The sequence below is a fragment of the Orcinus orca genome, chromosome 1, assembly GCF_937001465.1.
Source record: "Orcinus orca chromosome 1, mOrcOrc1.1, whole genome shotgun sequence".
Taxonomy (NCBI): Eukaryota; Metazoa; Chordata; class Mammalia; order Artiodactyla; family Delphinidae; genus Orcinus; species Orcinus orca.
The window spans coordinates 169406956-169419029 of NC_064559.1; the positions used below are offsets into that span (position 1 = coordinate 169406956).

General features: G+C 42.0%; 1 pseudogene; it reads left to right on the forward strand.

Moving 5' to 3' along the window:
• Positions 1–2804: 2804 nt before the first annotated feature.
• Positions 2805–8464, forward strand: LOC101282829 (ski-like protein; annotated as a pseudogene).
• Positions 8465–12074: the final 3610 nt, after the last annotated feature.

Below are 12074 nucleotides of genomic sequence, written 5' to 3' on the forward strand. Positions count from 1 at the left end.
ATTACTGAGTGTGGCAGAATACTAAGGCAGACCTGTTTCTGGGAGACATGGGACTTCTCTGATCACTGACTTTAGCTTGGGGATTCCATATGGCTTTGCCAAACCTTCCTCTGACTGCAAGGAAGCCTAGGGTGCTTTCACCCAATCTGTTCTCCCTCTCTCCTTCACTTAGGGTCAGACTTACATGGTACTCTGAAAGCTCTCTCAGCCTGTTCCAGAAATTTCCCATAATAAAACCTTTGCATGATTAATCCTATCTTGGATTCTTTGAGGGCCCAGACTAATAACCCCCTTGGAAAAGGATCACTTAAACATAATGAATATGTGCCTTTTTTTTTTTTTTTTTTTTGCGGTACGCGGGCCTCTCACCGCTGTGGCCTCTCCCGTTGCGGAGCACAGGCTCCGGACGCGCAGGCTCAGTGGCCATGGCTCACGGGCCCAGCCACTCCGCGGCATGTGGGATCTTCCCGGACCAGGGCACGAACCCGTGTCCCCTGCATTGGCAGGCGGACTCTCAACCACTGCGCCACCAGGGAAGCCCGAATATGTGCCTTTTTAAATGCTAGAGTTCATGATGAGTATATTTAAATCCAGATATTAGCCAAATTTTATTTTGGAAGGAACAATGACTCAGAGAGGAAAGGAAACACTGTAAAAGGTCTGACCCTCAGTCACTTACTATTCCTGCTCCTTCTTTCCTTCATCTTCTACAGATGTTACGCCCAATAGAGTTATTGCATTTTATCTCTGTCTTGGTGTCTGCTTCCTGGAGGACTCTAACTGACACAGCCATCCAGAGGGGGAGAACTCCTGGCTCTCGAAAAGTGTTTTATACAGAATGAAGGAGAAAAGCTGGAGTCAGGGTGGATGAGGGTGTGTGTGCAGATGGGCTATCAGTGCCACTTCCCATTTTGCCTCCAAAACAGTGCCTGGAGATCAGTATATGCAAACTTGAGAGTTGAAATTAGCCAAAATTAAATTCTTCTAACCCACTGAACAAGCTCATCAGTGATATAAAAAGTGATTATGTAGTTTAGTAAATTAGAGGTCATGATTGGATGATGGTCTGGGGAATAGAGCACAATCAAAGCTGTGGAAAACTTCACATTCTTACGCCTTGGATTTTAGTTCTATTTTATTAGACCCAGGCAATAAGGTTAAGGAAATGAGTCTCACAACCAATTGCCAAATGAGTTTCACTGTTGTGCTTTATTGCCCCAAATATACCTCAAGCCCCTGAGGGAAAGAAGAAAAGTCAGATAAAAGGTAAAATAATACCAGTGGCAACGTAAGAATACTCTTGAACCCTTTATGAATGTCAGGGCTAGGTAGCCCCTGGTGCAGGAAACCATTGCCTCTGGCAGGTAGCACAGAGCCTTATTGAGGAAGCCATGCAACACAGAGCCATCTCTGTGTCCTATTTGCTGTCCCATTTGCTCCAGGAGCTGTGAGTGGATATCCCAATACCACTGTAAGAATTAATTAGATAAAATGAGCATTAGGAAGTTAATCATTGGCCTAGATTCTGGCTCCCTGGATACAGTCATCGTCAGGATAACCTGAGCTTGGTGGTCAATCATTCCACAAGGGATATACAAGATATGAATGTTCTTATACTCATTTTGTGAAAGGAAAAAGTCACACCTTCACAAACATTTTTTGTTATCTGCATAAAGGAACTTTGATTTATTACTTGGTACATATTTTGCAAAAATTAAGAAGACATATATTAAAATCTACCGTATGGTATCCAGTCATAATAGAAGTCTGGCAGTCAAAATAGAAGCCCAAATGAATGAATAAATGAAGTGGCAAAAACTAGATTTGATTTTATATCTGACTCCCAAACCCATTTTCTTTTCACTTGACCATGATGTACTTATAAGCGGTCATTTCCTAATCCCATGCAAATTATTCTGTGAGAGGAATAAATGCTAGTAAGTAAAATAGAAAACTGCCATTTTGGTGCAAAGCTAAATCACAGATTCTCCATAAATGTTAAATAACAATGGTAGGGGACTTCCCTGGTGGTCCAGTAGTTAAGACTCCTTGCTCCCAAAGCAGGGGGCACGGGTTTGGTCCCTGGTCAGGGAACTACGATCCTGCATGCCACCTGGAGTGGCCAAAAAAATAATGAAATAAAATAAAAATGGTAGAAATCCATCGGTGGCAGTGTGCTTAGAATTTATAGAATCACACAGAATCCCGGGGGGGGGGGGGAAGACCATTAAAGTCATCAAATCCAGGGGTTTTCAAATATGTTCAGGTAGTAGAGTTCCTGGAACTCACAGTGTTCTTTGCAAAACTTCACAGATTACTGACAGCTAGTATTATATAAACGGGAAATGATTTCACTAGCAGATGCCATGATGTAATGGGAAGGAGCAGGCTTTGAAGTCTCACAGATTGGACTTTTCCATTCACTAGCTTGTGACCTTGAGTAGGTTAGTTAGCCTTTCTGTGCCTCTGATCCCTCATCTGAAAAATGGGGACGTCTCCATTTCAGAATTGTTAAGGATTACTTTTGACAGATGTAATGCTAATACCTTGACAAATGGTAGCTACAGGTCCATAATTCCATATGTAAAATGCTTGGAGCCAGATTTTTTCAGAATAAGGAATTTTTTTGGATTAAAAAAATGTAATATAGGGGTTTCCCTGGTGGCGCAGTGGTTGAGAGTCCGCCTGCCAATGCAGGGGACACGGGTTCGTGCCCCTGTCCGGGAAGATCCCACATGCCGCTGAGCGGCTGGGCCCGTGAGCCATGGACCCTGACCTGCACGTCTGGAGCCTGTGCTCCGCAACGGGAGAGACCACAACAGTGAGAGGCCCGTGTACCGCAAAAAAAAAAAAAAAGTAATATGGGACATATGTCTTATAAGTAACACCCCAGCTGAGGGTGTTGGATTATGTCTTATAAGACATAAGATATGTCTTATAAGATTATGTCTTATAAGACATAATCCAACACTTATATTTCTGCAGCATTTGCACCAAGTTTATTAAAAATATAAACTTCGCAAACCATCTTGAATTTAATTGGGGTTTTGGACTTGTGGATAAGGGATTGTAAACAGGTATTAGTATTATTTGAAGATAATATGAGTGCTGTATGTATGCAGGTCTCCATAGCTTATGAAAATATGCATTTTTTATGAGGGATGCTGTTGGTATCAACCCAAATCCTTTTTGCCAGTTGATGTACCCATCCTCCAGCTGCTGCCAGTGGTGGCTGATAACAACTCACAGTTGTCCCCTTCCTGGAACTAGCCCTCAACCAAACAGGAGCCACCTCTCTCGGTGGTGACGGAAGTGGGGAGATGAACTGTTAATGACTGTCTGACATAATCCCTTGCCTTAAAAGACTAATTTGGGGACACAGTTCTTGTTTTAGAGTTTCCCTGTGGGATTAGACCAATGCTGGTCTTCAAAACCACATTCTTCTTTTGTTTTTCTCCCCTCTCCTACGCTGCTTCTATCTCTCCTCTTTTCCTAAGAGCAAATCCCTCAGGCTCTGCTTCTAGGGAACCTAACCTAAGACATTTGGTGCCAAGAGTAGTCCTAGAAAGCAGATTCTAGGAATGGGATTCTCAAGTTGGATCACGCAAGGACTGGATGGCAATGTGGTAGATGGAGTACGAGATTCCCTGGCATACTGTAAATGTAATTGCAAAGACTTGCACCTACAGTGAATTGGGGTGGAATACAGGCGGAAGGAAGGGGATGCTCAGTCTAACTGGCGCAATGTCTAAGACGTGAAAGATATATGGGAGCCGTCGGGACCCCGGAGACCGGGACGCCCGTCACCGCCCTCTCCCGCCCCCGTCCCCCGTCTGCGCCGCGCGGGGATGCCCCGGGCTCCACCCGGCTGGTTGGCGCCCAGTGGCTGCGAGATCCCTGCTCGGCTCCCCACGCGCCCCTCTCTCTTCTGACCCCGGGCGGGCGAGGGAGGTGCAGCCTTAGGGGTGGTGAGGTAAACCCGAGAACTTCCTGGGGAGAGGGTGTACGAGGGATTTCCACAGTCTTCCCCGCGGCCCCCTCAGTGGGGCGCTGTTGGGAGTGCCCTGGGGTGTTCCGAGACCGCGGAGGGGGAGGGGAGGTGTTAGGGGACTCCTTTTCCTCCACTTCCCGCGACCCCCTTGCACGCCCCGAGGCGTCCCAGGTCCCTTGCTGGCCCCCCCCACCGCCGCCGCCTCGGGTTTGAGGTGGGTGGGTGGCTTTGCGTGGGCCGAGGATTTCAGGGTTTGGGGGCTCCCCCATTCTAGGTCTCGCCTCCTGCCCTCTTCCTTGGCCTGCGTTGGCTGAGGTGTTCCCGTAGGGGGCGAAATCAGTACGTTGGCTAGTGGCCTTGGCCCTTAACCCTTTGGGTTTGTTTTAAGATTAATTAAAAGAAAAACGAACAGTAATCCTCGAAGATAACTGGGCAATTTTTCTTTAGGTTTCGTTTTTAATTGTACAAGTTCAAGTGGAGTCAGAAGCTCTTCTTACTGGTGTGAGGACTTATACAAGCCTTCATTTTGTCTACACAGACCAACAGATCATCATTTTTACAGAAGATACTTTTTTCTCTCCTTTTTTGGTGTCCTTGGTACCAAATACTAAATTCGGGTGCATAATTCTGACACAAGTAATTGCATAAACTTTTCACATGTTGTGCTTAAAGCCAAACCAAACTGTTGTGTTGAACTTGGACATCTTGAGTTGAGAGAACTGGTAACTTTATTTTAATACATATATATGAAGAATTTAAGAAAATAAAGGCTTCCTCGGACGTGTGCCTCTTAAAATTATTTGCTTTGTTATTAGACAGAAAATAAGAAATTTTACAGCACTTGCAGTGAAAGTACACTAGAGTACAAGCAGAACCAAAACAAAGTTGCAAAATCTATTGACTAATTTAGGGAGATGTCTCTTTGGAAATTTAAATTTTCTGTGAGAGTAAGTTACCATAAGTATTGGTATATATTGCTTTTCTCTCCTCAAATAAGTAACTAACAACGCAAATCTCAGACTTATTTAACACAATAGTTTTTAGCAATGGAAAACCTACAGACAAATTTTTCCTTGGTTCAGGGCTCAAATAAAAAACTGAACAGGACGGAAGATGATGGCAGCCCTCCAGTGAAAAAAATGATGATAGACATTCACGCAAATGGAAAAATGATGATAAACAAGATGCCAACAGTAAAGAAGGAACACTTGGATGACTATGAAGCGCCAATGGAAACTGGTGAAGAGCATGTCAAGAGAACCTGTGCCTCTGTGCCTGAACCTTTACATTTAAATCCAGTTTGAAACACACTTTGGCACAATTCCATTTTAGTAGTCAGAGCTCTCTGGGTGGACCAGCAGCATTTTCCGCTCAGTATTCCCAAGAAAGCATGTCACCTACTGTATTTCTGCCTCTTCCATCTCCTCAGGTTCTTCCTGGTCCACTGCTCATCCGTTCTGATAGCTCCACAGAACTCACCCAGACTTTGTTGGAAGGGGAGTCTATTTCTTGTTTTCAGGTTGGAGAAGAAAAGAGACTGTTTGCCCCAAGCCCTAAACTCTGTTCTCCGAGAATTTTCACTCCAACAAATAAATACAGTATGTGATGAATTGTACATCTATTGTTCAAGGTGTACATCAGACCATCTTCATATCTTAAAGGTCCTGGGAATACTTCCACTTAATGCCCTATCCTGTGGGCTGATCACATTAACTGATGCACAAAGACTGTGTAATGCTTTATTGCGGCCACATACTTTTCCTCAAAATGGTAGTATACTTCCTGCTAAAAACTCATTGGCTCAGTTGAAGGTAACTGGCAGTGCCTTTGAAGTGGAACATGAATGCTTAGGCAAATGTCAGGATTTATTTGCACCACAGTTTTATGTTCAGCCAGATGCTCCGTGTATTCAGCGTCTGGAGTGCTGTGGAATGCTTGCGCTCCAGACATTTGTGATGCATTCTCACAGATCACCGGACAAAAGGACTTGCCACTGGGGCTTTGAATCAGCCAGATGGCATTGCTATTTTCACGTGAACCAAAAATACTTAGGGACACCTGAAGAAAAGAAACTGAAGATAATTTTAGAAGAAATGAAGGAGAAATTCAGCATGAGAAATGGGAAGAGGACTCAATCCAAGATAGATACACCACCAGGAGTGGAATTATAGTCATGGTATCCAGTTATAAAGCAGGAAGGTGACCATGTTTCTCAGACACATTCATTTCTACACCCTAGCTACTACTTATACATGTGTGATAAAGTGGTTGCCCCAAATGTGTGGCTTACTTCGGCTGTATCCTAGCCTAAAGAGGTCACAAAGACAGAGGCAAGTAGATCTACACTAAGACATTCAGAGAAGCCTCACAGCAGTGGGAAACATCAAAAAACAGTGTCTTATCCAGATGTCTCACTAGAGGAACAGGAGAAAATGGATCTAAAAACAAGTAGAGAATTATATAGCCACTTAGATCCATCAGTTTCAAATAATTCTACAAGCAAAAGGAAACCTGAGTCTACCACTTGCAACTTAGCCAGAGACACAAGTAAGGCGGGAATTGACTGTGATGCTGCAGCTTCATCTCCACTTCTTGTCAAAGATGTCATTTGTGAGGATGATAATGGAAAAATCATGGAAGAAGTAATGAGAACTTATGTAAAACAACAGGAAAAACTGAACTCAATTTTGCAGAAGAAGCAACAACTTCAGATGGAAGTTGAAATGTTGAGTAGCTCAAAAGCTGTGAAGGAACTCCCTGAAGAATAGCAGAATTTACAGAAAGAGCTTGAATCTTTGCAGAATGAACATGCTCAAAGAGTGGAAGAATTTTATGTTGAACAAATTTAGACATAAAATTAGAGCAGGCAATGAAACAAAAATGTACCTGTGACTCAAATTTAGAAAAAGATAAAGAAGCTGAATATGCAGCACAGCTGGCAGAACTGAGACAGAGATTGGACCATGCTGAGGCTGATAGGCAAGAACTCCAAGATGAACTCAGACAGGAACGGGAGGCAAGACAGAAGTTAGAGATGATGATAAAAGAGCTAAAGCTGCAAATTTTGAAATCATCAAAAACTGCTAAAGAATAGAAACCTTTAAAGAGATTCATCTGTGTGTTCCCAACAGGGTCTATTTTTGTTTGTTTGCTTTGGTAATTGAATTCTGAACAATTTATCTGCATGAAAATAACTAGATTTTGTATCCATTTGTAGATCAGAGAAAGTGAAGAGATTATATATTAGTATATAAATTTTTACATTTTCCAAATGAATGAAAATGTATGTTTCTTTGTACTTTTTTTTCAACCAGCTCAGTAACAGTACTTTATCGTTTCAACTATTAGATAATCTGCCTATATTTCCAATGCAATTTAGCAGCTGCATACTTTTTAAAAGCTGCATTGTGTTATGGAAAATAGTTTTGATCAATTTTGTTATCCATATTTCAGATTCAATTTTAGATACGATGGTGGCTTCATAGTTCATATATAGAGCTACTCAAGGAGTTGAATCTCCATTTTTTTTTCATGAACACAATCTCATTTCTAAGTTAATATAGTACACTCATTATTATAATCAAAATTTGCTTTAATTTTGTTCATATTGTGGAATGAATTTCCACCAGTTCTCTTCTATTTAATGTCTCCTAAGAGACATTTTGTCAGTAGAGGAATTTCATTGATTAGGTTATAGCACACCCCATGGGGAAGGATAACATGCTTTCTTATACACTGCTGCTAAACACAAGAAGCAGTTATAATTAGATTTTCTGTTTAAATGTGGTTATATTCAGAAAAAAATTTTTATGTAGCAACTTTAGAAGAGGGAATAAAATGTAATAATTTTTGAACTTTTATGTTGTTAATAGTGGTGTGAAAATATTAATGTACTTGAGAAAAACTGATACCATTGATGTATATCAGTTTCTATACAATCCATAATCCTCCTGTACAGTTTCTCTATGTAGTTGTGGGTCTTACTGATATTTATATAATGGATTTGTTTTCCTTAGTGGATTTTTCCTTTAAATTGTAAAACACTAAACACTTTGAAGGCTAAAAAAAAGAAAAATATATGGGAAATAGCAACTATAAGGATTGTGGAAGTGGGTGACTGATGCTGAGTCTGATGAAAGACTGATAAAAGAAAATGACCTAAGATCTATTAATCAACAATTTAAAACAAAGGACCTCACTGTTAGTATTTAAAGAGACCCTCATCTCTTGCAGCCAGTATTCAGAGATAATTATCAAGCAGAAATTTAAGAAAGGGAGAATTTTAGAAAAGGCTGAATTCTCAGTGTAGGAAAGTTTCCTCGTAAGAGTTGGGTCCTGATGGGGAAGAAGTAGGACCTTGAGATTTGGGGTGAAGATATCTAGGTAGATTCATTTGAAACGCTTGAATCCCAAGACTCCTCTGAATCCTCTGAGCCTATAGAAGTGCCCCTCTGGCCTAGGTGGGAAGATAAAGGCCCATACCTCCCCATTTTGTACGTACCTTATAAGACAATGTAAGTCCTCCTCAGGATCTGCTCTGATTTCTCCTCGTGGCCACCAGACTCATAACTAGGATCAAATGGCCCATCAGGCAATATTATATCCCCAAATAGCTATAGCACCTGATTTACACGTAATGGCAAGTACCAGGAAAGGATGCCTGAGGGCTGGATAAATGGAGGTGGGAATTTAAAGCTGGATAAGGGAGAGTTCATCAATATCAGGGCTCTCTGTTGTGACACAGGATTTAACACTCAGCAAGGACCCCTAAGAGATGGTTCTATACACTGCTGGAATGGCTCTTTAAAACTTGAAAAAAGTGATAGCCACACATTAAATAAATAGAGATGCCAGAACTGCCATGGTAAAAGGAATCAAAAGGCTCAATGAAGTGGGCCTGCAATAATGGGTTTATTATCTAAGACTGAAAAATCCACCAGTCAATCGTGCTTTTTGGAAAGCTTGGAGGACACTCCATTTACCAAGACAACAAAGAATGCACTAGGTAGGGAAATTACCGGCATCATTGAGAATCTTGCAGCAGCTGTGGTCTCTAAGTCAGGACTGATGGTAGGAGATGGGCTCCCTAGTAGCAATGAGGATAAGAACTCAGATTAGCAGAGACCAGGTGGCTGTACTTCACCATCAGAAGAACGGTGGGGCTTAATGTTAGAATAGTAGCCAGGAGGGTCTGGCCAGCAGGGATTTTGGCGATGGCTCAGAGAACATGGTGTTCCGGGAATTCCATGGTGATCCAGTGGTTAGGACTCCACACTTCCCGGAGTGCAATCCCTGGGCAGGGAACTAAGAACCTGAAAGCTGGGTGGCACAAGAAAAAAAAAAAAAAGAACATGGTGTTCTTAGGGCCAAGATAGATGGACGGCCATTGTATATAACGAAAAGGGAGGGGGAAATGAGGAGTTGTTTAATGGACATAGTTTCAGTTTTGCAAGATGTAAAAGTTCTGGAGATCTGTTGCACAACAATGTGAATACACTGAACACTACTGAACTGTACCCTTAAAAATGGTTAAGATGGTATATTTTATGTTGTGTGCTTTTAACTACAATTTAAAAATTTTTAAATTATTTACCAAAAAAATGGATGAGAAGGCTGAGATCAGCTGCTCTACTGGAAAGTCACAAATCTTTGCCTGTTGTCAGACCCAGAAGCTATCAATTATAGGAGACCAGTTTCCCATGAGGAAGCCCCCTATAAAATCACAGCAAGTATACATAGTAGTGATTCCTGCAGTCCTTCCCCAATCTATGGCCACTTATTCAGATAACTCTACAATGGAGTAAGAAAAATACCCAGATCTTTCTAAGGTTGCTGGAGACAGGGTCCAAGTTAACACTGGTACCTGGGGACCTAAAGCATTAGCATGGTCTCCTCACTGGAATAGGAGCATATATGAGTTAGATAAAATGAAGGCTTGGGCAAGGTTTGTACCACAGTTGTTCCACTAGGTGTATGGTCCTACCCAGTTATTTCCCATTCCTGACAGTATAATTGGAATGGGCGTACATCGAAACAACAGAACTCTCACATTAGTTCCTTAACCTGTAGAATAAGAGCTACTAAGTAGTAATAAGAAAGGCCAAGGGGAAGCCCCTGAAACTGTTCCTGGACAATGGTCAAAACAATAAATTAAAAACCTGTCACATTTTAGGGGAATGGCAGAGTTTAGTACCTCCCTCAAAACTTTAAAGAATGAAATAATGTTGGTTCCTGTCCTATTCCTATTTAATTCACCAGTCTGGCCTCTGCAAAAACTGATGGATCATTGCAGATGACAAACTTAATGCAAACTTAATCAAGCAGTGGCTCCAACTACACCTGCTAGGCCAGATGTGAATCTTTCTAGAGGAGATTAACAGAGCCTCCGGTACATGGTGTACAGCCATCGATCTAGAAAATGTGTTCTTTTCCACACCCATCTGGAAAGAGGATCACACAGGATGGGCAACTATACATTCATGGTCTTGCCCCAGTGTCATATTCTCTGTCTTATTATAGTCCAAAGGTATCTGAACCGTTTGAAAATTCTAACAATGATATTAGTCCAGTATATCAATACCATCAGATGTGATAGGAAGTAAGTGGCAAGTATTCTGGATACCTTAGTAAGGCATATATACTCCAGAACGTGGGGGAGAAACTATACAAATATTTAGAGGCCTACCACATCAGTGAAGTTTTTACAGGTTGAATGATCTGGAGCATTCCAGTACCTTGCTTCCAACATTAAAAAAAAGAAACAAAAAAACCATTGCACAATGCACCTCTTAGCACCAAGAAACACATATGGTAGGTCTCTTTGGGTTTTGGAGGCAGCATATTCTACACTTGGAACTACTGCTAAGACCCATTTATCAGCAGATACAGGTTTGTTGGTTTGCACCCCACAGGCCTACAAGCCCTGTACTTGCCCAGCTTCAAGACCAAAGGGCCCAGAGTCAGCAACAGAGACATCAATGATTTAATGGATAGGGGGACCTCACATGTCTGAAGCAAGGTACTGGAGCAACACCCCACCATGTGTGGCAGGTGGGAGGCAGGACATGGCGGCAGTCTTTGTTCCCAGGGGGAGGGGGAGGTTACCAGTTATAGGGCGAATTGATGTCAGGTTGGCTCTTCAGTTACCAGGGAAAGCAGCAGAGGGGCACACCACCACCTTTCACTACCCCTTTGATAAGCTATCATAGTGGAGATGTTCTGATCTAAAGCAAGAACAATCCTTAGCTGGGGCCTGGGGCAAGTAGGTAGGAAGGTCAGTAATGTGAATAGGTATTGGTGAAGCAGGCACTGGTTGAGCAGGGCATTACAGAGAACAAGAGTACAGCCGTCTTGAGTGGCCTGACCATACAGGTTGGAACCTTTGATTGGGGCCCAGAGGAAGAAAGGACTGAAAGATTAAAACTGAGATATGATCAACACTGCTGCTTGGGCTCTATGACTCGACAGATCCCATGATACTTGAGCTATCTGGGAACAGAGAATGACACTGTATGAAATCTCTGGCCACCACTTGGCTCAAATATTTGGACATTCATGCATTTCTAAATTTAGTTGATTCATGTTTACTTAATATGTGCTTACCATATGCCAGGTCCTGTCCTGGACACTGAAAACACAAAGATGTAATAAAACCTATTCTCTGTTCCCAAGTAGCTCAGTCTAATTTTACTCTTACTATTTGCCTGCCATTTGACTCATCTATTTCCTACACCCTGGCATTTGCTAGGATTCAGGTAGTAACAAAGTGGGGCCAAATGGGGAAAAACTTGAGAACAATTCTATTAACTAAAAATCGACCACAAATCAGGCCAAGGCCATCATGATTTGATTTGAACAAGCCACATCAGTCATGCTTTAACAATAAAAACTCAATTACTGAGACCTACTGTGTATATGCCACACACTTCATATACATTTATCTTCCCCCCAAATTCTGCAAGGTGTTCTCTCTCTCCACATGAGAAAATTGAGGTTTAGGAAGTTAAGGCATCTAAGACACATATGAAGTGTTAGAGCTAAGATTTGAATGTAGGGCTACTTCTGGCACCTCAAATCCTCTTTT